The sequence below is a fragment of the Peromyscus californicus genome, unplaced genomic scaffold, assembly GCF_007827085.1.
Source record: "Peromyscus californicus insignis strain IS unplaced genomic scaffold, ASM782708v3 Scaffold_18__1_contigs__length_77618521, whole genome shotgun sequence".
NCBI classification, from domain to species: domain Eukaryota; kingdom Metazoa; phylum Chordata; class Mammalia; order Rodentia; family Cricetidae; genus Peromyscus; species Peromyscus californicus.
The window spans coordinates 35,164,120-35,188,625 of record NW_026294480.1 but is presented as its reverse complement, the minus strand read 5'-3'; the positions used below and the strand labels follow the sequence as shown (position 1 = coordinate 35,188,625).

Sequence of the window (24,506 nt, the reverse complement as noted above, 5' to 3'; positions counted from 1 at the left end):
TGCCAGCTGCTTTTGTTGCAGCCCTGAGTCCCGGACCGTGCAGACTTTCTGCCAGGCTGAGGTGATGAGCGAGCTCTGAAGTGCATCTGGACCCTGGGGAGCCCACGGTCCCCAGGGGGGGAAGTTATTATGAGCTTGATAATTAGCAGTAACATGTGGCTATTACCCTGTGCTTTTCCAGATAACCCTCAATATTTTTGTTGCAGCTAATAGTTTTAAGTGCACCTATAATAGCATTTATTAGGTAACTTCAAAGGAGCATGGTGTGGGCAGGTTACTTATTATCCCATTTTATAGACCAGACAGCTGGGGCACCCAAGAAGAAAAGTGATCCTATCAAAACGAAGCAGGCTTTGTGGAAGCTGGTATTAGAACTTGCCTGACAGAGCTTTGCTTTGAATGATCCAGATGCTCTCCCAGCTCCAAGCGAAATTTTGTGCTGAGAGAGTGCCGGTGAGGTTTTGTGCTGGCTCGTTTTATGTCAACTTGACACAAGCTAGAGTCCTTTTGAAAGAGGAACCCCCAGTTGAGAAAATGCCACCACCGGATTGGCCTGTGGGCAAGGCTGTGGTGCATCTTCTCCATTGAGGACTGAAGTAAAAGGACCCAGCCCATTGTGGGTGGTGCCACCCCTGGGCTGGTGGTCCTGGTACCATAAGAAAACAAATGGAGCAAGCCAAGAGGAGAAAGCCAGGCAGCAGCGCTCCTCCATGGCCTCTGCTTCAGTTCCTGCCTCCAGGTTCCAGCCTTGAGTTCCTGCCCTGACTTCCCTGGATGATGTACTGCAAGCTGTAAGATGAAATAAACCCTTTTCTCCTCGAGTTACTTTTGGTCATGCTGTTTCATCACAGCCATAGAAACCCTAACTAAGACAGGTTCTGTTTTATTTTGCTCGTTGCTAAAGATCATTCTTTAAAAACAGAGTAGGATCCTTTGAGACTCCTGCAGTAGTGTTTCTGAAAGTAGAGTAGTTTCCATGGTTGAAAAGCACCGTGAGAGTCTTAGTATAGAGCAGAAAGCCTCCATCGTGCCTATGTTCAATCTTTGCTCTCTTGTTTAAGCATAGTACCCCTGGCAGCCCAGAGACACTTGGTGATGATCACGGCAGAGATCCTCAACATTAACAAATGAGTGGCATGGAGACAGGTTGCTAGCTTACCATACTCATGAAGGATTGAACATTTAGGAGAAACGTCATTTTCGATGAAAATTAACTTATACAGTAATTGCATGCATATTCTATTGTTGATTTCTTATCTCCCCACAGCTTTCAACAGTTAACCAGGTTCCCTGGATTTGCCTTTAAATTGTTCTATAAATAGATCTTTTATTGCTCAAGATTCCTCTCATTTATATTTGGTCTTTTAAAATAAAGTTTCTCATCTAAAAGTCAGACTTGCTTTCTATGTAGTGTTAGCTAGAACATTTATGAATGTATCTGAAGGCAGTCCTCAGACTCTTTTTAATAGGTAAGTCCCATTTAATAAGTAAGTCCCATATACCACGCAGGAATTTTTCCAGGCAAGTAATGCAGAGAATTGGTAATCATTTTTAATAGGCCTCTGTGATATTTTATGACACTCCTCCATGTGTAATAATACTTTGTATTATTTATTTCATATACTGCCTTTTCAGCAAGGAGCATAAAGCTAAACATTTTTACTTAAAGTTTGAAACTACACCACACCGATTTTACAGGACAGTTTGCCTAGTCTTCACAGTTCTCTTTCCTTTAACCACCTCCACTCAGCTGTCGGGAAAAAGAGGAATAGTTGGAGAATGAAGTCATACCTAGAAAATCATTTGAACTGGGTGCTGGTTTTCATCTTCACAGTGTGACTGTGCAGTTAGTAAATTCTTTCCTCTCCTAAACATGCTGTATGGTTGAAGTTTTCAAAGAGACGGTCACCTAAGGAGGCCAAGTGTTTACTGGAATCGGACCGCTGCTCTCCAGAATTATTTTGACTTTTTGAGTCATTTTGCAGTCAACATAAAAGTGTCATTACCTTTGTAAGCATTTGCCTTAGTGTTTTGCTAAATCAAGAAACAAACTCGGCCTGAGGACTCTTTTATTTGCCGAGTTTGGAAGAATGGTTTTGGGCATGGCTGTCTCACGAAGTTCTTCCTTCAGTGTCCTACAGCTGCTCACCATGAAGGCAATTTAAAAGAACAACTTGGAAAACAAGTTGGACTTGGGGAAGTAGATCAGTGCATGCTATGGCATGTGTGAACTCTCCAAGTTCAAGCCTCAGAACAGCCAAAATGCAAAATTTTAAATAATGGCAGTATCAGAATGCAGCCTTTCTGGACGGCTACCCTAAGAGGAGAAATGCTTACTTGTAGCTTAAATTCTATACCTGTGTGTACATTTATACATTGTCAAATATTTTGAGAAGAATTAATTTGACTCAGTCTATTGGTGCCTCTTTCTGGCACTGACTTTGTTTTTAACATTAAAATAGAATTTGTTTACACAGATCACATATCTTACCAGAACAGTGTTAGGCTGAGAATGTATTTCATATAGAAGAAGCTTGAAATTCCTATCAGTGAAACTATAATTTCTTCTAATAACTTAGAGCCAGAGTTTGGTTCCATGTTATATTTTCAGTCTAACATAAGGACAAAATGCTTTATCTCCTAGGGCCTAGCACGGGTGCTCAATTTTGACAGTGGTGTCCTTTACATTTTATTTAATACCTCTTAGCATAGATATTTGTTTTATTCAATTTTCCAGGCTTGAAATAGTTATAAGTATATTATGTGTAATATATACTGTATTGTATGTAATATGTATTATATTACATACTATATATATTATGTGAGATATATATATATATATATATATATATATATATATATATATATATCCATTTGTGTGACTATAACAAAACACTGAAACTAGGTAATTTACAAAGAGTAGGAATTCATTTCTTACACTTGTGAGTATTGGGAAGGCCAAGAGCAGGAGCTGGCAGATTTGCCATATGATGAGAGTTCAGGTCTCTGCTTCTTCTAAAGAAATGCTGTATTCTTGGCTGAAGTTGGAAGGATAGAAAGGGGCCTAAGCTAGTCCCTGCCAGTCTTTTTAACAAAACATAAGTTTGGAAATTAAAAGTCTTCTAAAGCACAGAAGTGAGAAGGAAGCGATCATATGAAACAGATGGTTCTTAAGTTGTAAATTGGGAGGAATTTCCTTATATTAGCTCCTGCCGCACGGTAGGGAGTTGCTGATAAATAGAGGCCAAGAGGCTCCATTCTGCCCCTGCTGTGACATTTTCCTTTACACAGGACCTCTTCCTATCTGGAAACTGGACAAATAGCCCTTGGTCTCTTAGCTACTGCTCTGTACTGTGGGAACTGATGGATTATTGTTTATCTCCTGTGCTCCCAGGAAGTTCCAGGAAGCAGCCAGGGAGCAGTGGCGTTTGTGGTGGGTAACAGGATGTTTGGGGACCAGGTACAGAAAGAGCTCTGGTGGTTGTAATTTGTGTTTTGTTGCTTGTTTTAACTTATATCAGTTCTTCTCTGTGGAAATGGGTAGATAACAAAAGGGTACGAGATGTCTCCTGTTGATAAAGAACAGAGAGCGGAGAACCAGGTGAGCGGAGAACCAGGTCGCGATGACCTGTGAGATACAGTGAGAATGATCTGACTGCTGTGTATATTGGGCACCTTGTTGACCACAGAGCTAGGTGGGTTGGTAGGAAAGTGATTGTGATTTCTTCCACCTGATTGTGTGATACCAAGTCCGGACTGATCTCCCTCTGGCTGAACTTAAATATGTATCAGAAGGCAGAGAAATTAGGCAAGAGAGAAGAGCCTCAGAAATTCTGCCGAACATAGAAAGATTATCACCGAAAGGAATTGTGATGTGGCATTAATTTTATAACTTGATTGGGAGTGGTGTGCTGCAAGTCAGTAGTGTGCAGTCTTCCCGGATTTCTATAAAAAGTAGAGCGTTTATCCTCTCCATTGCTTTCTAAGGTAGACATTTGATATTGTTGTAAGAAATAAAAGCTTACTTTGAAAAAGAACTTTGTTTTGCAAATAAATCAGTCTGATTTGTAAGAACACTACATGCTCTTAACCACTGAGTCCCTCTGTCCCTCCCTCATAAGAATAGAAGTTTGCACCATTTAATAAGTACTAAACTAAAAAAAAAAAAAAAGCTAGTTTTTTTTTTTTTTTTTTTTTTTTTTTTTTTTTTTTTTTTTTGGTTTTTCGAGACAGGGTTTCTCTGTGTAGCTTTGCGCCTTTCCTGGAACTCACTTGGTAGTCCAGGCTGGCCTCGAACTCACAGAGATCCGCCTGGCTCTGCCTCCCGAGTGCTGGGATTAAAGGCGTGCACCACCACCGCCGGCTAGTTTTTTTTTTTTAAAGTAATGCTATCCTCTTCCTGTTTTTTTTTTGTTTTGTTTTGTTTTTTGGTTTTTTTTTTTTTTTTTTTTTTTGGTTTTTTTCGAGACAGGGTTTCCCTGTGTAGCTTTGTGCCTTTTCCTGGAACTCACTTGGTAGCCCAGGCTGACCTCGAACTCACAGAGATCCGCCTGCCTCTGCCTCCCGAGTGCTGGGATTAAAGGCGTGCGCCACCACCGCCCGGCCTCTTCCTGTTTTTATCTTTGAGGTTTTAGTTTAAAACATATGGAAGGGGAAGGCATACTACTCTCTGCCATGGCTAATTGAAAAGAGGAAAATAGTGAATTTTCTGATGGATAGTTTAATAGAATTGTATAATATTTTAATATATCCAGTAGCATATCGTCATCAAAGTATAGAATGTTGCGAAACCCAGACTTTGTTCTGTAATAGTGTCTCTAAGAAAGCTGTCTTCTGTAGTTCTTTATGAGGCAGATGAGACCAGCTTCTTTTGGTGATATTTGCTGACTATTCTGGTGATGCCAATAAATGGTGGTAATAAAGTACTCTGAGCGGTCCGAGGACACGATGGCTTTGTTTCTCTCCTGCATGTGCTCGCTCTCTGATTCATTCATTAATTATGTTGCCCAGCACTAAACCATCCTATAGGACAGCCAGCCCTCTGTTTCAGTGAGTCTCGTATCTTGCGATTCATCCAAAGTATTAGGGGAAAAGTGTCTGTTCTGAACTGGTCCAAACTTTTCCTTGTCGTTATTCACTAAGCTATGTAGTTTCACAACTATTCACATAACATTTGCGTTGTTTCAATAGTATAAGTAACCTGTAGATTATTTATCACGCACAGGAGTATGTGTAGATTATACACAAATGGGAGGGCATGGTACGGAGTGAGTAGAGCCTCTTAGTGTTTGGTACCTGCTCGGGGCACTGGAATCAATTTTCTTAAGATACCAAAAGGTGGAAATGAACCACTGGGGGGAGTTTGCCGTTCAGCAGAAAAGGCAAACAGCGTGGAAGAAGTAGTTAGCAGTGCGGTCAGCGTTCAGGAAGAAAACCGGAGAAGGCATTTGTAGAAAACAAGAGAAGGTGAGACATACGTTTGAGAAGATTCATCCCCTAACAGAAGGGGGCGTTTGAGATGAGACTGGAAGGCTGTGACAGAACCCCGGACAGAGTATAATCCTTCCAGGGACCCAGGGTTTGCAGCAGAAGGGAGCGGGCTCAAGGGAAGAAGTGACAGAAGGCTGAGTTGCTGGACTGCAGAGCAGGTGGCTGCCAACCAGGGGCGGCTCCTACCTGGTCAGCAGAGAACTGCCAAGTGTCTGGAGGAGCAAAAGAACACGACCCATTTTTCACCTTAAAGAAGGACGCCATGTTCAGTGTGGAGCATTAAAATGCTTCAGGTTTCATAACACAAAGCTTCAATGACTGCAACCTTAATTGATGGCCTAGGACTTGTGAGCTTAAGCATTTGCTTGTTTATGGCATATATGGGCTGCAAGCTCTTTGACCTGGCAAAAGAGAGACATCTACTCCATTGTACCTTTTTGAAAGAGCTAACTAGGAAGCTCTGACCTCTGTCCACCTTGATCCCTTTCCTCCTTTCTACCCTTTCCCTTCAGGACTCTGAAAATCCTTTTACTGAAGTTTTCAGGCCAAACCCTAAGAGTGTTGGTTGTAGCTCTGAGTGACTTCGTCTGTGATTGGAATTAATTTTTCTTGCAGAGGTTAACAGAAGTAGAAACTTCTGGATATGATGATATGAAAGAGTAAACTACAAACAACTACCACCGCTCTAGATATTTGATCGAATACCATGACAATGCACTGGTTAATTTGCAATAGAGGAGGAGAGAGCTCTGGGAGCTAAAAGGAACAAGGTGTAGAGGAGAGGACTTACGGATCATAGGTGCGTGACGTAAAAAACTACCTTGATATGGGACTGAGGTTGTCTAGGGACTTGCATTTTTGTTGTTGTTTGTTTTTTTGAGAAAGGGTTTCTCTGTGTAGTTTTGGTGCCTGTCCTGGATCTGGCTTTGTAGATCAGGCTGGCCTCGAATTCACAGAGATCCACCTGGCTCTGCCTCCCGAGTGCTGGGATTAAAGGCATATGCCACCACTGCCCAGCCAGGACTTGCATTTTAATGACCATGTCTACAAAAGATGAAGCTGGAGGTATACATTATGCTGAGACTCCTAAGTAAAACCAAGACTAGAGGGCAACATTCTCATTTGAACAGCAGATTTGGAGTGGGAAAGTAATCAACAGACCAAGAGAGATTATAAAGAAGTCTATGTTGACCTAGTTTTCAAGCAGAAGTTAAGAAAATGTTTCATCTGAATATTCTCTGCATAAAGTTTGTTTTTAAACTTCTTATATAAAATTTAAATTGCACATTAAAAAGAGTGTTATGAATTCTGTATCCATAAGCCATCTTTAATAGTTATAAGCCTTCTGTTTCTTTTTTCCCACTATATATTGTTTGTTTCTACATTATTTACTTACATCTGGAAATACTTGACTATTTACCTCCAGTCTGAAGATCTTTAATGAACAGCGTGGCAGTGTTGTATGCTATACCCAACAAGATTAACAGTTTTTATTATCATCCACTACATAGTTTATGTATTGGTATTCTCAAGTTGTATATAAATATCTATACTTAGAGTATATTTGTTTGATTAAAGATTCGAACAAGTATAGACACTAAATTTGATGGTTCTCTTTATCCCCTTCTCTCTGTGTGTCTCTGTCTTACATAAACATTCTTCTGTCTCTTGATTCTGTTTTTATTTGTGTATTATAAATTGAAATATAATAATTATATACTCATGGAATACAAAGTGATATGATGATAATTGTGTATATTATAGATGGTACATATGACATGTAGTATATATAACATATACTATATGTATGTACATTAACACTGTACCCTATTGTTAACTGTATTCATGGGGCTATGCAACAACTGTAAGAGATACTCTTCCTGTCCATATCCCTTGCCAATAGATACCTTACATCTCAAGTTTTTCCTCCCTTTAAAACAATCTATTTTTGAGAAAAAAAAAGTCCCATATCTTTTATCCTATAGAATTCCCTACATTCTGGATTTGTGTTGTAGTGTCATTTAACACATTCCTCTGTTCCTCATATAGTACGAAAATTAGTTCTCACATATGTGCACATGATTAAGTTGGTTTAGATTTATTTACTCTTAATTTTTTAAGGGTTCTTCATGAATGGTGCTGAAACCTTCCTTTGCACAGCACCAGAAGGCACATGATGATTGTTTTTTATGGCCAAACTGTATCCCTCTGTTGAAGATCCAACTCCTGTTATCTTAGAACATGACTGTTTGGATAAGTGCCTTTAGAAAGTTGATGGCATTGAGATTTGTTTTGTAGTGTGGCCCTGTTCCAGCCTAGTATCTTTACATTTGTGTACATAAACAGATAGTATAGATACACACTTACACAGCTAGTCCATGTGACGCCAGACAGACATCAGTTTGACTCATCAATGCATTAAAATGGAATAATATCTGATATGTTTGCCTCTCCTTTCAGTGCCCCAAAAGAAAACAGTAACTCCAGAAAACAACTAACTCCAGATGTGTATCAGACATCTTGTTGTATTGCAAGGTACTAAACACATGGGGTACTGCTTATACTCCATTGTTGGGAGTTACTGGTAGAAGGAATAGCAGTGTGCATTGGTGCAGTAGCTGGTGGTTCAGGGATGTGAGCGCCGCCTAGCAGCATAGGGCACAGATGATCTGCTCAAAGCTAAAGCTTGGTGAAAAATAGAGTGAACGATAGCAGTGCCAGGAGCTTTGAACTTTCTCTTTTGGGCGGACGGTGGAATTAAAAGATAACAAGCTCAGATTTCTTGCCTTACCAGTATGTTTATCTACCTTTTAAAAGAAGAGAGACACCATGACCACGGCAACTTTTTAAACATTTTTTATTCATTTTACATACCAATCACAGTTCCCCTTCCCTTCCCTCCTCCTGCCCCCCCCTCACCTCCCTCCCACCCCACCCCCTTTCACTCTCCAGAAAGGGTGGCCTCCCATGGGGAGTCAGCAAAGCCTGGCACATCAAGTTGAGGTAGGACCAAGCCCCTCCCCCCTGCATCAAAGCTGAGCAAGGCATCCCACCATAGGGAATGGACTCCAAAAGGCCAGCTCTTGCACCAAGGACAGATTTCTGGTCCCATTGCTAGGAGTCCCACAAACAGACCAGGCCACATAATTGTCACCCACATGGTCAGTCCCATGCAGGCTCCCTAGCTGTCGGTCCAGAGTCCCTGAGGTCCTAGGAGCTCTGGTCAGCTGTCTCTGTGGGTTTCCACATCATGATCTTGACCCCCATTGCTCCTGTAATCCCTGCTCCCTCTCTTTGACTGGATTCCCAGAGCTCAGCCCAGTGCTTGGCTGTGGATCTCTGCATCTGCTTCCATCAGTTACTGGATGGAGATTCTATGATGACAATTAGGGTAGTCACCAGTCTGATTACAGAAGAAGGCTAGTTCAGGCACCCTTTCCAGTATTGCTAAGAGTCTTATCTAGGGTCCTACTTGTGGATTCCTGTTGAATTTCCCTAGCACCAGTTTCTCCCTAACCCCATAATGACTCCCTCTATCAAGAGATCTCTTTCATTGCTCTCCCTCCCTCCCCCAACTTACCCATCCAGTTCCCTCATGTTCTCATCCCCCATCCCCTCCCCTCTAACCCGTACCCCGCCCAGTTTACCCAGGAGATCTCATCTGTTTCCCCTTCCTAGGGTGATCCCTGCATCTCTCTTAGGGTGCTCCTTGTGAGCTAGCTTCTTTGGGACTGTAGATTGTAGCCTGGTTATCTTTTGCTTTTCATCTAATATCCACTTAGGAGTGAGTACATACCATGTTTGTCTTTATGAGTCTGGGTTACCTCACTCAGGATGATTTTTTTCTAGTTCCATCCATTTGCCTGCAAATTTCATGTTGTCATTGTTTTTCTCTGCTGAGTAGTACTCCATTGTGTAAATGTACCACATTTTCTTTATCCATTCTTCAGTTGAAGGGCATCTAGGTTGTTTCCAGGTTTTGGCTATTACAAATAATGCTGCTCTGAACATAGTTGAACATGTGTCCTTGTGGTATGTTTGAGAATCCTTTGAGTATATTCCCAAGAGCGATATCTTTGGGTCTTGAGGTACATTGCCAGTTTTCTGAGAAATTACCATACTGATTTCCAGAGTGGCTGTACAAGTTTACACTCCCACCAACAGTGGAGGAATGCTCCCCTTATTCCATATCTTCTCCAACATAAGCTATCATCAGTGTTTTTGATCTTAGCCATTCTGACAGTTGTAAGATAGTATCTCAGAGTCATTTTGATTTGCGTTTCCCTGATGACTAAGGATGTTGAGCAATTCCTTAAATGTCTTTCAGACATTTGAGATTCTTCTGTTGTGAATTATCTGTTTAGATGTGTACCCCATTTTTAACTGGATTGTTTGGTATTTTGAGGTCTAGTTTCTTGAGTTCTTTATATATTTTGGAGATCAGCCCTCTGTCAGATGTGGAGTTGATGAAGATCTTTTCCCATTCTGTAGGCTGTCATTCTGTCTAATTTACTATGTTCTTTGCCTTAACAGAAGCTTTTCAGTTTCAGGAGGTCCCATTTATTAATTGTCAATCTCAGTGTCTGTGCTACTGGTGTTATATTTAGGAAGTGGTCTCCTATGCCAATGAGTTCAAGGCTACTTCCCACTTTCTCTTCTGTTAGATTCACTGTAACTGGATTTATGTTGAGGTCTTTGATCCACTTGGATCCAGTGGGTGGCAGGGGTGGTGGAACAGGCTGCCCTCGGGACTCTTCCCTACTGACCAGCTGCTGGTGCTGCATTGGAAGGGAGACGGGCATAGGGTCTAGAGAGCAAGGGCTATCCAGGCAGGAGAGCAGTTACTTACTTCTTCCTCCAATTGGTGCAGGTGGTACTTGTGTCTCTGGAGGGTCCGCTGATGCCATTGGGGATGGTTGGGCGGGGCAGCAATTCTTATAAAGGAAAACATTTAATTGTGATGGCTCACTTACATTTCAGAGATTTAGTCCATTATCATCATGGCAAGAAGCAAGGCAGCATTCAGGCAGACATGTTGCCGGAGAAGGAGCTGAGAGTTCTTACATCTTGACTCACAGGCAACACGAAGTGGCCAGAGATACTGCACAGTATCTTAAGCATAGGAGACCTCAAAGCCTGCCCCCACAGTGACACACTTCCTCCAACAAGGCCACATCTACTACATCAAGGCCACACCTCCTAATAGTACCACTCCCTATGAGTTTATGGGGGCCAATTACGTTCAAACTACCAAAAAAAAAAAAAAACCCTTTTGCTTTTGTTCTGTTTATCAAAAAGAAGTCTCTTTACAACTATTTTCTTTGTTCTAAGAAAAAGAATGCTAAAGCCAGATCAGTGCCTCTCTGTGCTTCTCCCTTCTCACCTGAATTTCTTTGACCCATTAAAGATAATATATTCATCAAATGTGAGTGTGGCAAATTTCAAATAGCTATTAACTTTTGGCTAAAACCATGCTTCCTATCATTTCTGTATACTTAATATAGAGTAAGTATGCTTAGCCCTTATCTCTTTGAGAAGTCACCTGGTGTGTGTGTGTGTGTGTGTGTGTGTGTGTGTGTGTGTGTGTGTGTGTGTGTGTGTGTATGTTGGGGGAGGGGCATTTCATTTCACTCTCAGGTCTTCACTTGGTTGTTTTCCTGTGAGAGTCTTTAAATTGTTTGTCTACTATCTCACAGTCAACTAGCTTACAACTTGTATTATCCTTGTGTGCTGTCAGAGTTCACATCTTGGATGTCCTTTGCATTCCTTGATAAGGCAATAATTGCTGAGGACATATGGATTGGATAGATAATTATTTGTAGCCTAAAAGCATAGATTATAATTATCCATTTTCAGCTTTTTGAGGAACCCCCGTACTGATTTCCATAGTGGCTATACCAGTTTGCACACCCACCAGCAGTGAATATGTGCTCTTCTTTCTCCGAATCATTGCCTGCATGTCCTGTCATTTGTTTATTGATCTCAGCCATTCTGACTTTAGTAAGAATTGATATACCCAGAGATCATTGTGTCACTTACCCCTTCCTCAGAGAAGTTTCTTTCAGCAGATGGTAATTAACACAGAGACCCACAACTGGACACTGTGTGGAGAGTGAGAGACTGTGGAGCATTGAGTTCTGAATGAGATGTTTTTATTAAATCCCTCTCCTCAAGGCTCAATGATCTATGAGAAAGTGGAGGTGAAAAGGTTGTAAGAATCAGAGATGGTGGGTGACACCAAGGAAACATCATCTTCCAGACACAACATGATTTGTGTGGACATGTAAGCTCATCGAGACTGTGACAGCACTCTCAAGACCTGCACAGGTTCAAACCAGACAAATTCCCAGCACCGAGAAGGGGGAATGGATACAAAGTCCACCTTCAACAAGAATCAATTTGCAAATGATCCGTGCTAGGAAATGGGCAGTTGGTTTTAGGGCAGTTGGTTTTCTCAGGCTTCATGCCAATACAAAAATTGACTCCCGTGATACTTTGTGTGCTTTTTGTTTTTGTTGTTTTGTTTTATCTTACTGGTGTTTTTGTTGTTTAGATTCCTTTTTTTATTTTTTGGGAGGGGGAAAACAACGTGCATTTGAGTGGGTAGGGAGGTGAGGAAGATGTGAAAGGAGTTGGGAGAGGAAGAAAGGATATGGCCAAACTATATTGTATAAGGAGGTTTTAGTGAAAAAATGAAATTCATTTTATCCAGTAAAGGACACAGAAATGTTTTAATGCCAGTAACAATATGGAATAAAGCTATAACGCTCTACTTAGGTTTTATTCACTATAAGTCCAATATCCAAGAATCAAACTCCATTCATTCTTTTAGAAGCTTGGTGTCTTGAGCAGAAATATGTAGCTAGAGTTTTCCTGCCTGGCCCACAGTCAGGACAAATCTCTCTCACCTGCCAGTCCCACAGCCACTCAGACCCGACCAATTAAACACAGAGACTTATATTGGTTACAAACTGTATTGCTGTGGCAGGCTTCTTGCTAACTTTTCTTACAGCTTAAATTAATCCATTTCTATAAATCTATACCTTGCCACATGGCTTGTGGCTTACTGGCATCTTCACATGCTGTTTCTCATCATGGCGGCTGGCAGTGTCTCTCTGACTCAGCCTTCCACTTCCCAGCTTTATTCTCTTCCTTGTCCCGCCTATACTTCCTTCCTAGCCAATGGCCAATCAGTGTTTTATTTATTGACCAATCAGAGCAACACATTTGCCATAAAGAACATCCTACAGCACTTCCCCCTTTTTTTTTCAAAAAGGAAGGTTTTAACCTTAAAGTAAAATTACATATAATTTGGGAATTTGGGCGTAGCTTCTCTTACTGCTTCCTGCTGGAGGGGGGCGCTGTATCTTATGGGGACACAAAGAAAATTTTAGGATTATGGAATAGTCCATGAGGCTGTATTGTATGAGCCAGTTGCCTTCAAACCATTCTTGATGTTGGATCATCTGGGCCATGGTGTCATCAGAGACCTTTCAGGGTGTCTTGGCTGGTCAAACCTGATGTATCTTAATCTGGAACAAATCCATATCCTCTGGCTTTCTGTGGGAACAAAAGAGACTCTTTTCCAAAGCAACACATCCTTATATCCAAATTTTGAAGTCAAGGTATCTTTAAAATATATATATATTGGTTTAACTCAACAGCTTTTACAATCAAATGTTTTTCTGCAGTTAAAAATCCCAAAGACGCCGGGCGGTGGTGGCGCACGCCTTTAATCCCAGCACTCGGGAGGCAGAGCCAGGCGGATCTCTGTGAGTTCGAGGCCAGCCTGGGCTACCAAGTGAGTTCCAGGAAAGGCGCAAAGCTACACAGAGAAACCCTGTCTCAAAAAACCAAAAAAAAAAAAAAAAAAAAAAAATCCCAAAGACAACACAATCCAGATTCTCTATGTAATACTCATCTTTACATGGGTTATTTTTTATATTAATTTTACTGTCTCTTTAAAGACTTTATTTTTTAAAACTATGTATTTGTTTATATAACTGTATATATCACCTTTTTTTTCTCTTTCAAGCCTACGTATATTTTACACACATTGTAAACTATTACATCTGAATCTGTCTTATTGTGAATCTATTGCTTTAAACTGCAGCAGCTGTGGCTGCTGGCTCCGCCCACCTCAGCTTCCCAACATGGTGGTGGTTTACTGCCAGCTCTGGGAGCTATCATGGGTCTATGCTTTTATCCAAGCAGCGTGTATCCCAGAAACCTCTTTTTTTGTTTTGTACTAGCAAAGGCTAAATCCACCATGCAGCTTAATGTGCTACTTGCATAGGCCTCATTCCCGATACGGCAGGTCGAGTGTGCACGCTAGGAACCCACAAGTAGCTCAAACCAGCAGCTGCCGCTCATTTGAGAGAGACAATTAGGAACTGTTTTTAGCTCCGTTTTAGAATCTTTTCTCAGGTTTTAGGTGGAAACTCTTGCCACCACGTTGGACGCCATTTGTAGCTAGAGTTTTCCTGCCTGGCCCACAGTCAGGACAAATCTCTCTCACCTGCCAGTCCCACAGCCACTCAGACCCGACCAATTAAATGCAGAGACTTATATTGGTTACAAACTATATTGCTGTGGCAGGCTTCTTGCTAACTTTTCTTACAGCTTAAATTATTCCATTCCATTAATCTATACCTTGCCACATGGCTCGTGGCTTACCGGCATCTTCACATGCTGTTTCTCATCATGGCGGCTGGCAGTGTCTCTCTGACTCAGCCTTCCACTTCCCAGCTTTATTCTCTTCCTTGTCCCGCCTATACTTCCTTCCTAGCCAATGGCCAATCAGTGTTTTATTTATTGACCAATCAGAGCAACACATTTGCCATACAGAACATCCCACAGCAAAAATACAAATACTCTGGTAATCAATATGTTTTATTCAATGCTTTCAGAGAATGGGCTTAAAGATTATGAGTTTTCAAACTAACTTCTTCCTATAGCATTTTATTTTGTTTTGCTTTAGATTTTTTTGATTTTCATTAATTATTCCATGTTTATATTTCATATTCATTCATTTAACAAGTATATCCTTTGTTTTACATTTCTTTGACTACCCTTTAGTCAAAGGCAGTATTTCTTAATTGAACAAATTTAAATATTGGGAACAAGAAAAAGGCTGAATTTATTAGAATTACAGCATTTCAATAAAAAAAGCATTTGAAACTGTACAAGAATTGTGCATAATGGTGTTTCATTGTAGGGTCTTAGGCATGGAATATTTTCTTCATTTACAGAAAAGACATTTAAGAACCCAAAGGTACACATTTACCCCTATGTGACATTTATTGTCTTACTTTTGTGTGACTCTAAACTTAATAGATGGTAAGATAGATTCACCTCATGTTTTAAAAAGTTGTAAAAGTTAGTTAGCTATCATCAATAAATAGCACCAACTGCATTAGAATGTATTCCTGAAAACAAAACTTGTGAAATTACCATATAGTAATTTTATAGTTTGAATGGGAAACATCCCCCATAGGCGTATGTACTTAAAATGGATAAAACTAATCAGGGTGTGAAACTTGCAAAATATTTGCATTTTTTCAGTGATTTTTTTTATAATCCCTAAAGGTATCACCTGGTTTGAAAGACAGCAGGGGGCTTTCAAGACTTCAGTGCCTGAGCTGCAGCAGTAGGAGGGGTGGGGGGTGAGGTATAAGGATTAAAGAGTGGTATTCAACTTCAGTTGAAGTGTATAGTTTAGACCCTGTTGGACAGAGTAGGAAATTTATGGAAGTTACAAGTGTCAGATTCATATAATTGTTTTCATTGGCTTAGTTTCATTTCTTGTTGCTATGACAAGCACTCTGGCAGAAGCAACTTGAAGGAGATAGGGTTTATTTTGGTGTACAGTTCCAGGGAGATGCATTCTATTGTGTCAGGGAAAACAGGGCAGCAGGCAGGGAGCATATGGGAGCAGGATCAGGAGCTGGCTGATCATATCGCATCCACATTCAGAAAGCAAAGGAAGAAGAGGAAGTGGGGTCATGCTGGAAGGCCTTAAGACCTGTCCCCAGCGGCCCACTTCCTACATCAAGGATCACCCCTTAAAGGTCCACAACCTTCCCAAACATCACCATTAGCTGTGCTTAGGGGTTCAACACATGAGTCTATCTATCAGGAGCATTTCATACCCAAAGTGCCACATTCATTAAGGTTAGTTGTGAATTGTATAATGCCTAAGAACTGAGGAATTCCAGGGAGATAGCTGAGGACTAGGAGAAGTAGCTCTAAGGGAATATGGCAGGCTGGGTTTGGTTTGGTTTTTCCTCAACAGAAGTTGGGGTACCTTCTAAGAAAATATTTGACTGTGGATACCAAAGGAGCTGTTAAGATTGACTTCATCAGTTTCAAACCCAGAAGTGTTTAACCTCAACAATTACTGAAGAAGATTAAAGGCTCTGTAATTCAGGATTTAGACAGTTGTAGAGTTAATAAATTAGAAGCTTTGTCACTGCCTAGAATTGTAAAGCTGGCGGTTTGGAGATAACCTGATTCCTTGTCCTGTTTGTGCAGATGAAGTATTTGATATCTTGGACTTAGTGGAAGCCAATGTAAAGGGAGCTTAGGTAACAAGCCAGCTCACCCTAAATAGCGCACATGCTAAACTATTTATTGAATTAAGTAGGAGCCATAAATTCCAAAAAGAAGCTAGACATAACTGAGAAGTTACCTTCAGTTCTATTTAGTAGAGAATGGTTTTTGTGGTTCAAAAACCAATTTATGATTGTAACTTTGGAAACTGATTGATGTACATCTTTATAATATATCACAAATTAATCACCAAGTTCAGTTTTGTTCATTCATGGCCATGGATTATTTAGGTTGGGGTGCTTTGTATTGCAGGTCTTCTGTGATCAAAACAGATACCAGGGTTCAAGAGCAGTGGATTGGGCTGACATACTATTAATTTTACAAATTGACCTTATCTGTAAGCCCATTTCCAACAGAATTACTATGTATGATGCCATGTCCAGTAAACAGCCACTGGTTCAGAGCCCATTTTGCAAAGCAGTTGTGGACTATCACTTAGGTTCGTGCATCCCATATTGTGAGATCTCACTAGCATTAAAAAATGATACTCTTTAATATCTGCTGTGGGCATATTTCTTCTCATTTCATAGAGACCTTCCAGTAATGTAACCTTTAGGTGATTGACTAGCCTACAGAATAATGCCTACAAATATATCATAGTGTTTATAAGAAAAAAATAAATATATTGAACTGCTTAAAAACAAAAATTGATCAGCTATGGTTTTGTACATTTAGAGCCATGTCTACAATGGTGACTAAGGCTGGAGGCTTGTTTGAGTCCAGAAGTTCAAGACCAGCATGGGCATCACAGCAAAACAAACAAACAGAATCCAAACCCAACAACAACAATAAAAATAGAAAATGGTGTTGCTCTGCAGAATTCTGAACTGAACAGATCACTTACCTATTTTGTTTATAAATTTATGTGCATTACTCTTTTCACATATATGCCAATCTTACCTCACTTGACTTTAATCTTATTTTTAAAGAACTATATTGATAATAAGGAAGTTCCAAATTCCTTCATATGGAATTATACCTGTGCCAATGGTGGTATTTTACCATATAGAGTAATAGTAGTCAAAGGTAGACTAAGGATGCAAGGTCTTTATGGGGGTTGTAATTGCAGAGCACAGTGTTACAGAGAATTAGAGCCTAAGCTGTTAACTAACGTGTGTTTTTCACAGGGGCTGATTTGTCTTCCTTAAACATTTTATAGGATATAATCGGGCAGTGAAGTGTGCATAGGGAAGCTTTTGGGGATCTCTGCTTTGTGTTAAGTATAGTTCTCCAAACGCGTTGCTAAGACCCATTTAAGAAAGCAGGTAATGGTAAGGTGTGGTTTGCCCTTTTCACAGTTGCCGTTATCACTGGAGACAAAGGCAATGGTGGGTAAGTGGAGCCCTGGGCTGGTGGACCTTTTGATCTTCACTGCCACAGGCATGCACTTAGAAATAGTTTACCGAAACCATCAATGTTGCTGATTTTATTTTATCTTTATTCCTAAATAGTTTTGTGAACAAAAGAAGGAAGAACTTGCCAAGCCTCTCTGCAGTCTGTGGAAAGCTGATCAGCTCCCCTTGTGTTTCAGTGGAGAGCTGCTGTGCAGCCTCCCCGCTGTGGAACATGTTTACTGAAGTGACTGGCAGGCAGCATGTGTTCAGAGATGAACATTTTCATACTTGTTACATGTGACAAAGTTTGATCTTCAAGTTAAAACAAGAATTCCTCACCTTATGGCCTTTACTGTTGTCCTGTAATAAAGGGCATTTTTACTGAGGTTGATGGTAATTTTCGTAAATGATTTTTCAGTATTATACAACTGACATGTTCAACATTTGAGAGACGTAACTCAGTGAAGTAATGTTTCCTAAATGCGCAGTGCATTCAAGAAGTATCAAACATTATAGTATCAGGCCAGGTTGTGAAGGAAACAAGTACCAGTACATGTATGAGTATGGGTACTCTGTATTAAGAAAACCGTAAAGCCATGTGACGGCTACCAAAATGTTTAGACAAGTTCTTTACCTAGTTCTCTGCCTTGCTTAAGCCAATACTAGCATCTCAGGTGCTGAGTTGGAGATGGATTTGAGTTTGTGTCCAACACATAACTTGTTCAAGTCTGTTCAAAGGCTACCCACTTTGTTAATAGGTTGGGTTTCAATGTTTCAGCCTTCCTTTTAATGTAAGGTACTGGCCAGAAGCCATCTCACTTTTATAAATAGATTGCTAGTAGATAACCATCTGTTGCTTCCCCTTTCAAGTTCAGATTAGTATAAACACAGCTGTACATCTTTCTACTGTGTTTCCTTGTCCATAGTTTCAGGAATTAAGTTTAGTTCTTCCCACTGATTGGTGAAACATAATTAATAATTAACATTGGGGAAAAAAGTATAAGGAGCCATGTGGGATGGCAACCCAGAGTAGCGAATCTCTCTCAACCCTCGTCAGAGAAGCTTTCTTTCTTCAGGAGAAGGAGATAAACATGAAGACCAGGAAATCATCAAATTGAGGAGAATTAGAGACCATGGAATGCTCAGCCCTAAATGGGACATTTTTTTAAATCACACCCTTATTCCCAAGGGGTCATATAGAAGAGGGGAGAGAAAGATTGGAAGAGCCAGGGCTGGTGGATGACAACGAGGAAGTTGTCAGTGGCTTCCAGACAAAGCAGGGCTGTGGCACGTAGGAATCCACGGCAGTTGTGATAGCAGGCATGAGGCCAGTGCACGCCCAAACCAGACAAAACTCCAGCCTGGAAAGCTGAGGCGGACATGAAGTTCTCCCCTCCCTAAAGAGCTGCTGGCAACTGATAGCTGCTGGAAGAGGGAGGGTCAGTTTCCTTTAAGGGGTGGTCCCTGGCGGGTCAACCAGGCTTTAGTGGAAGGCCACACCTACAAAAGTATATGGGCGGCACAAATGGGACTTGCTAGATTAAAATAAAATAAAAGGCATTAGGGAAGGGGGACATAGATCTGTGAGGACTGGGGGAGGGGAGTAAGTATCAGAACATATTGTATGAAATTCTCCAAGACTTAATGAAAAGATAGCAAAACTTAATATGGGCCTTTAAAATTTTGACACTTTCAGATCAGTGTGTTTATATAACTTATTAAACACATCATCTTGATTCTGTGAAAAGACACAGGAGTGTGAGGAGCTCTCACCTGCATATTGTTTGTCTGATTTCAATAGATTTTTCCCGTGAATTTTCAGGGTCAGATACTACATTCGATTATGTGACTCTGGAATGAGTATAAGTATGCTTTTTAGTAATTCAAATAGGTAAGAAAAACAGAAATAGAAATGGTAGCACTTGATTCTTTCTTTGGAGATGTATACAGAAGACAGAGGAAAAGGAACTGAATGTCCTCGAAGTCTATCCTATAATTAAAATTGATATCATCCTTAAAGGTGAGAACTGCTGGTTCACAGATGCCATAGAGAAAGAAAATGATATAGCAGGGATTAGAAGATAGAAAAGCATAGTCTCTAGGGAACTGTGCAAATATCTGTATTCAAGAAGTGTGTAGCCAAAGTTATGAGGAGGACAGTAAGAGAGAATTGCACAAATGTGACAGGAGAGTTAATTGGTAAAAATATGGTGACTGTAATTTTGATTTTGTAGTTTTTGCAGTAATTTTTTAGATTAAAGATAATTTTAAATGGAAGCTTGAATTGCAAATTGTAGATTCAGAGAGAGGGGAGGTAGACAAGACGTCCTACCCAAGGAACTGTTGGCAAGTGATAGCTGTCAGGAGAGTTGTATCCAGCCTTTTAACATTGTGACATGATCATCTTCAAAGTCCTTACCCTAGAATTGTGTAATCCAGTTATATAAAAAAAATTCTGAAGATAATCTCACAATGTTTAAGTTTATGATTTTTGTGTTGGTCCTCATTCTTAGCCATATGTGGTTCCATGTGGCCCATAGGTCACAGGGTGGACATACATACACCATTTTAGGTATTTGATTTCACCAGTTATGTTTAGCTCTTTGTAATCTTATCACATGTATAGATAGATGCCATGTGACCAATCACGGTCAGATGCTGAAGAGTTCTGTTGCAAGGATTTCTTGTGCTACCAAAAGAACCTGTTATTGTTGGGTTTTGTTTGCTTTTCTTTTATTTATTTATTTTTACATAGTAGAGGGCCTGACTTATATTCTGAAAGTCAGTGTCTTAGATAATGTTCTATTGCTGCAAAGAGACACCATGACCAAGGCAAATTATAAAAGAAAGCATTTAAATGGGGGCTTGCGTACAGTTTCAGAGGATGAGTCCTTGTCCATCATGGCGGGGAGCATGGTGGCCACAAGCATACATGGCACTGGAGCAGGAGGTGAGAGCTTAAATGTCACCCACAAGCAGGAAGTAGAGAAAGGGAGAAAAGAGACTGGGCCTGGCATGGTCTCTTGGAACCTCAAAGCCCAGCCCAAGTAACGCACCTCCTCCAACAAGGCCACACCTCCTAATCCTTCCTAAACAGTCTACCAACTGGGAACCAAATATTCAAAGCTATGAGCCTATGGGGGCCATTCTCATTCAAACCACCACTGTCAATGTCTTCACCCTGTAACAGATTACCTATTGAGTTTATTAATATGCAAGTTTCTTTTTTCTTTTCTTTGTTTGTTTGTTTTTTGTTTTTGAGACAAGGTTTCTCTGTATAACAGCCCTGGCTGTCCTGGAACTCGCTTTGTAGACCAGGCGAGCCTTGAACTCACAGAGATCCACTTACCTCTGCCTCCCAAGTCCTAGGATTAAAGACGTGCGCCACCACCGCCTGCCTGGGATTAAAGGCATGCACCACCACTGCCCGGCCTAATATGCAAGTTTCTATGTTTTACTTAGAACAGTAAATTAGAATCTCCTGGATTGTGGCCCAGGGACATGCAGTTCGATACACTCTCCTTATATCATATCTTTGAGGAGGTAACACCGAAATATGAAGGATGAGAAAAGAGACAACTCTTCAGAAACCTGGGGTGAGAGCTAGAGTTGTGCTGTCCAGTAGGAGGACTGTGCTACCAGTCACATCAGTGAAGCCACATCAGCTTAGGTAAAGTGCTTGCCATGCGTTTGGATCCCATGTAAAAGGCCAGGCCTGAAAGTATGTGCTTGTAATCCCAGCCCCGGGGAGACAGACACAAGAAGATCCTGGGGGCTCTCATCAGTAAGCTCAAGTTCAGTGAGAGACCCTGTCTCAAAAAAATGAGGCAAGGGGCAGGTGAGATGGGTCACTAGGTGATGGGCGTCTCTCTCTAAGCCTGACAACCCGAGTTAAATTCCGTAGAGCCACATGATGGAATGAGAGAACTGATGATCCAAAGTTGTCCTTCGACCCCCACATGTGCTCTGGCACACATATGCCCACACAGGCATGCACATGATGAATACTGCTTAAAAAATTAGGCAAAGAGCAATAGAAGAAGATATCTGATATTGACCTCTGGCCTCTACGTGCTCATACACATATAAATGTATACACATGCATACACTACACTGCACACACTACACATTCAAGCATGCATACTAAATAAAATAGTGGAAAAGAAACAGGTTAAATTATCTGTATAATATACTTCACTAATAAATTTTAATTATGTAGTTAATATAAAATTTTTTTTTGCGTATTTCTCATTCTTATTTCTACAGAGTCTTAAATCTATTACATATTGTTATACAATTTGGATTGGCTACATTCAAGTACTAAGTAACCTCAGCTAACTAGTAATTATCCATAGATTTACAAATATGTGTTCTGAATGAACTGCCAGTACAAAGGCCCCAGCACAGAGTCTTAAAGAGATGTTCATTTGACATCTGGACATTGAAAACACTGGTCTAGATCTTTGGAACAAGATCGAAACTAGATCTATACATTTAACAATCATTGATAGGGAAGAGTCGTCACAATATAGTCTTCAGTAGTTGTCAGCAAGGATTTACTGAAATCTTTCGTCATATGTCACTGCACCTTAAGGGGACATGGACAAACATCTGAGAGGGACCTGAGTATCCGGGCTTTGGGGCACACAAGCACATGTGAATATCTTCCTAGTTGATTTTGGTGTGAGGCTTTTCTGAAGGTTCGGGTCCTGGCTGAGGATCACTAGGTAAAAGGAGTTGAGGGTAAAGGAAGTTAAGGGTATTGAGGGGAAAGGGAAGAACTGGGGGTGGGGGAAAAGGTTAGACAAGGAAAGTGGGTACTCCAGCAATGCAGGAGGAAGGGGGGGATTTTACAGATCCTACTCATTGTCATTGATGTCCAATGGGCTCCAGTGGGTTCTAAAGAGGAGTCAGTTCATGGAAACAGAACTGTGGGAAGATCAGAGCTAGACTGACTGGTAGAGGGACGGACATGCTGAGCCTGCCAGCCAGGGATGGGTTTTGTTGTTTTCTCTGTCTTTGGAAGCAGGGTCTGTTTATGTCGCCCAGGATGGCTTAGCACTCACTGTGTTGCTTAGACTCTCCTCAAGTGCTCCATCTTGCTAAAATCCCTACCCCAAGTGGTAGGATGATATGAAATTCCCATCATGCATAACTATTATAATTAAATCCTTTCTACATGTGTATTGTCAATCTATAGGTTCTTTCTCCTATGGCTCTCACAGCTGATGAGGTTTAGCTAATTGTATGTTGTATGTATACATACATAGCCATTTTTGTTTTAACCACGTTCTAGAATTAGAGGTTTACCTAGTCGAGGCTCTTGGTTTCTTGTAGAATGGTAGAATTTCCATGAGTAGTGCCTATGTACATCATTACTTAATGTTCCTAATGCCCTTTTGATGTGCCAAGGATGAGACCTACTAATCTGTTTCTAGCACCGTGGGCACCTCTAAGGCAGAAAGTAAAACAATTCCTCTTCATCTTCTCAGAGCCCAGCATGTGTTAGGCTTTCAATAAATAGTGTATGAAAAGATCTAGAAGCATTGACAGAAACATCTCAAGTATAAAGGTAGACTCACGACTGAGGGACCTATCCTGAACCTCACCATTTACATCATCACAGGATTACATATCATCCTACCACTTGGGGTAGGGATTTTAGCAAGATGGAGCACTTGAGGAGAGTCTAAGCAACACAGTGAGTGCTAAGCCATCCTGGGCGACATAAACAGTCAACTGCTCTCCTGGGTGTCATTTAAAGAAGTCACTGCAGTCCGATAAAGATTATCTTTTGTATTATTTTTTAATTGAAACTAGATTCTCTCATACAATACACCCCCACCACAGTTTCCACTCCCTCCACTCCTCCCACCTCTCCCCCTCCTCCCCCACCTTCCTTCTCGCCCAGAACCACTCCTCCTCCATTTCCTCTTCAGAAAAGAGCAGGACTCCAAGAGAGGATAACCAAACAGGACAAAACAAGATACAGTAAGTCAAGGGAAAAGCCCTCCTCTCTAGGCTGGACAAGGCAGCGCAATAGGAGGGAAAGAGTCTCAAGAGCAGGCAAAAGGGTCAGAGGTACACCTGCTCCCACAGTTAGGAGTCCCACAAAACCACCAAGCTAACAACCACAACATATACGCAGGGGACCTGGTGCAGACCCTAGCAGACCCTGTGCTTGCGATTTCAGTCTCTGTGAGCCCATGTGAGCCCTGCTGAGTTGATTCAATGGGCCATGTTCTCCTATGCCCATGTTCTCATATCCATCACCGCTTTGAAGTAAATACTTCAATTTCACTAAAAAGTAAAGCATGTATACTTAAATTTTAATCCTGAACCTATATCTTAATGCCCTATTTTAAAGCATTTTAGTGAAAAACTTATGCAATATATATTTTGATCGTGTTTTCCCCCATCCTAGTTTCTCCCAGATCCTCTCCCATCTCCTACCCATCCAATTTCATGTTCTTTTTCGAAACCAAAAATAAAAGAAACAAATAAAAAAAAACACACAAAACAACCCCACAAAAATGAAAATCAAGATGAACAATGAATATTTATAATTCTTTGTCATGATTCGTTTTTGAAAAAAAGTTGCATTTCTTTATTTACTTGTTTTCTGTGTATAAAGGGAGGGTACAGCTGTCACGGCGCTTTTGTGGAGCTCAGAGAACAACTGGCAGGAACTGATTCTCTCCTTCCACCGTGTGGGTCTCTTGCATCAAATAGTCTTCAGCGTTGACAGCAATCATCTCTACCCACTGAGCAGTCCACTCATAGTTCTTAAAAGCAGTGCAGTGACTTAGATTTTCTCTTGAGCTGTGGCTTTAAAAAATATCAGGAGTGAGAGACATAAAGCGTTGTAAAAAGAAAAGAAGCTGGCAGTCACTACATAATGCATTATGATCAAAATTGAATGGAATGTTCTGTGTCAGACATTTTATAAAGTGTTCCTTGCCCAAAGCATGCTAACTAGCAAATAGGTACCTGTTTCATCTCACTAAACCCGCTGCTGAAGTCATCCCAAAAGCTGCAGCAGGGTTTTTCCACAAAGGAGTAAGCGTCCCT

The 24,506-nt window shown here is 40.8% G+C and overlaps 1 protein-coding gene across 2 annotated transcripts in view; it reads left to right on the top strand.

Annotated features, from left to right (window-relative positions):
- Rnf180 (ring finger protein 180) overlaps window positions 1–24,506 on the top strand; it is a 176,796-nt gene that overhangs the window by 785 nt on the left and 151,505 nt on the right. The gene's annotated exons all lie outside the window — the stretch shown is intronic.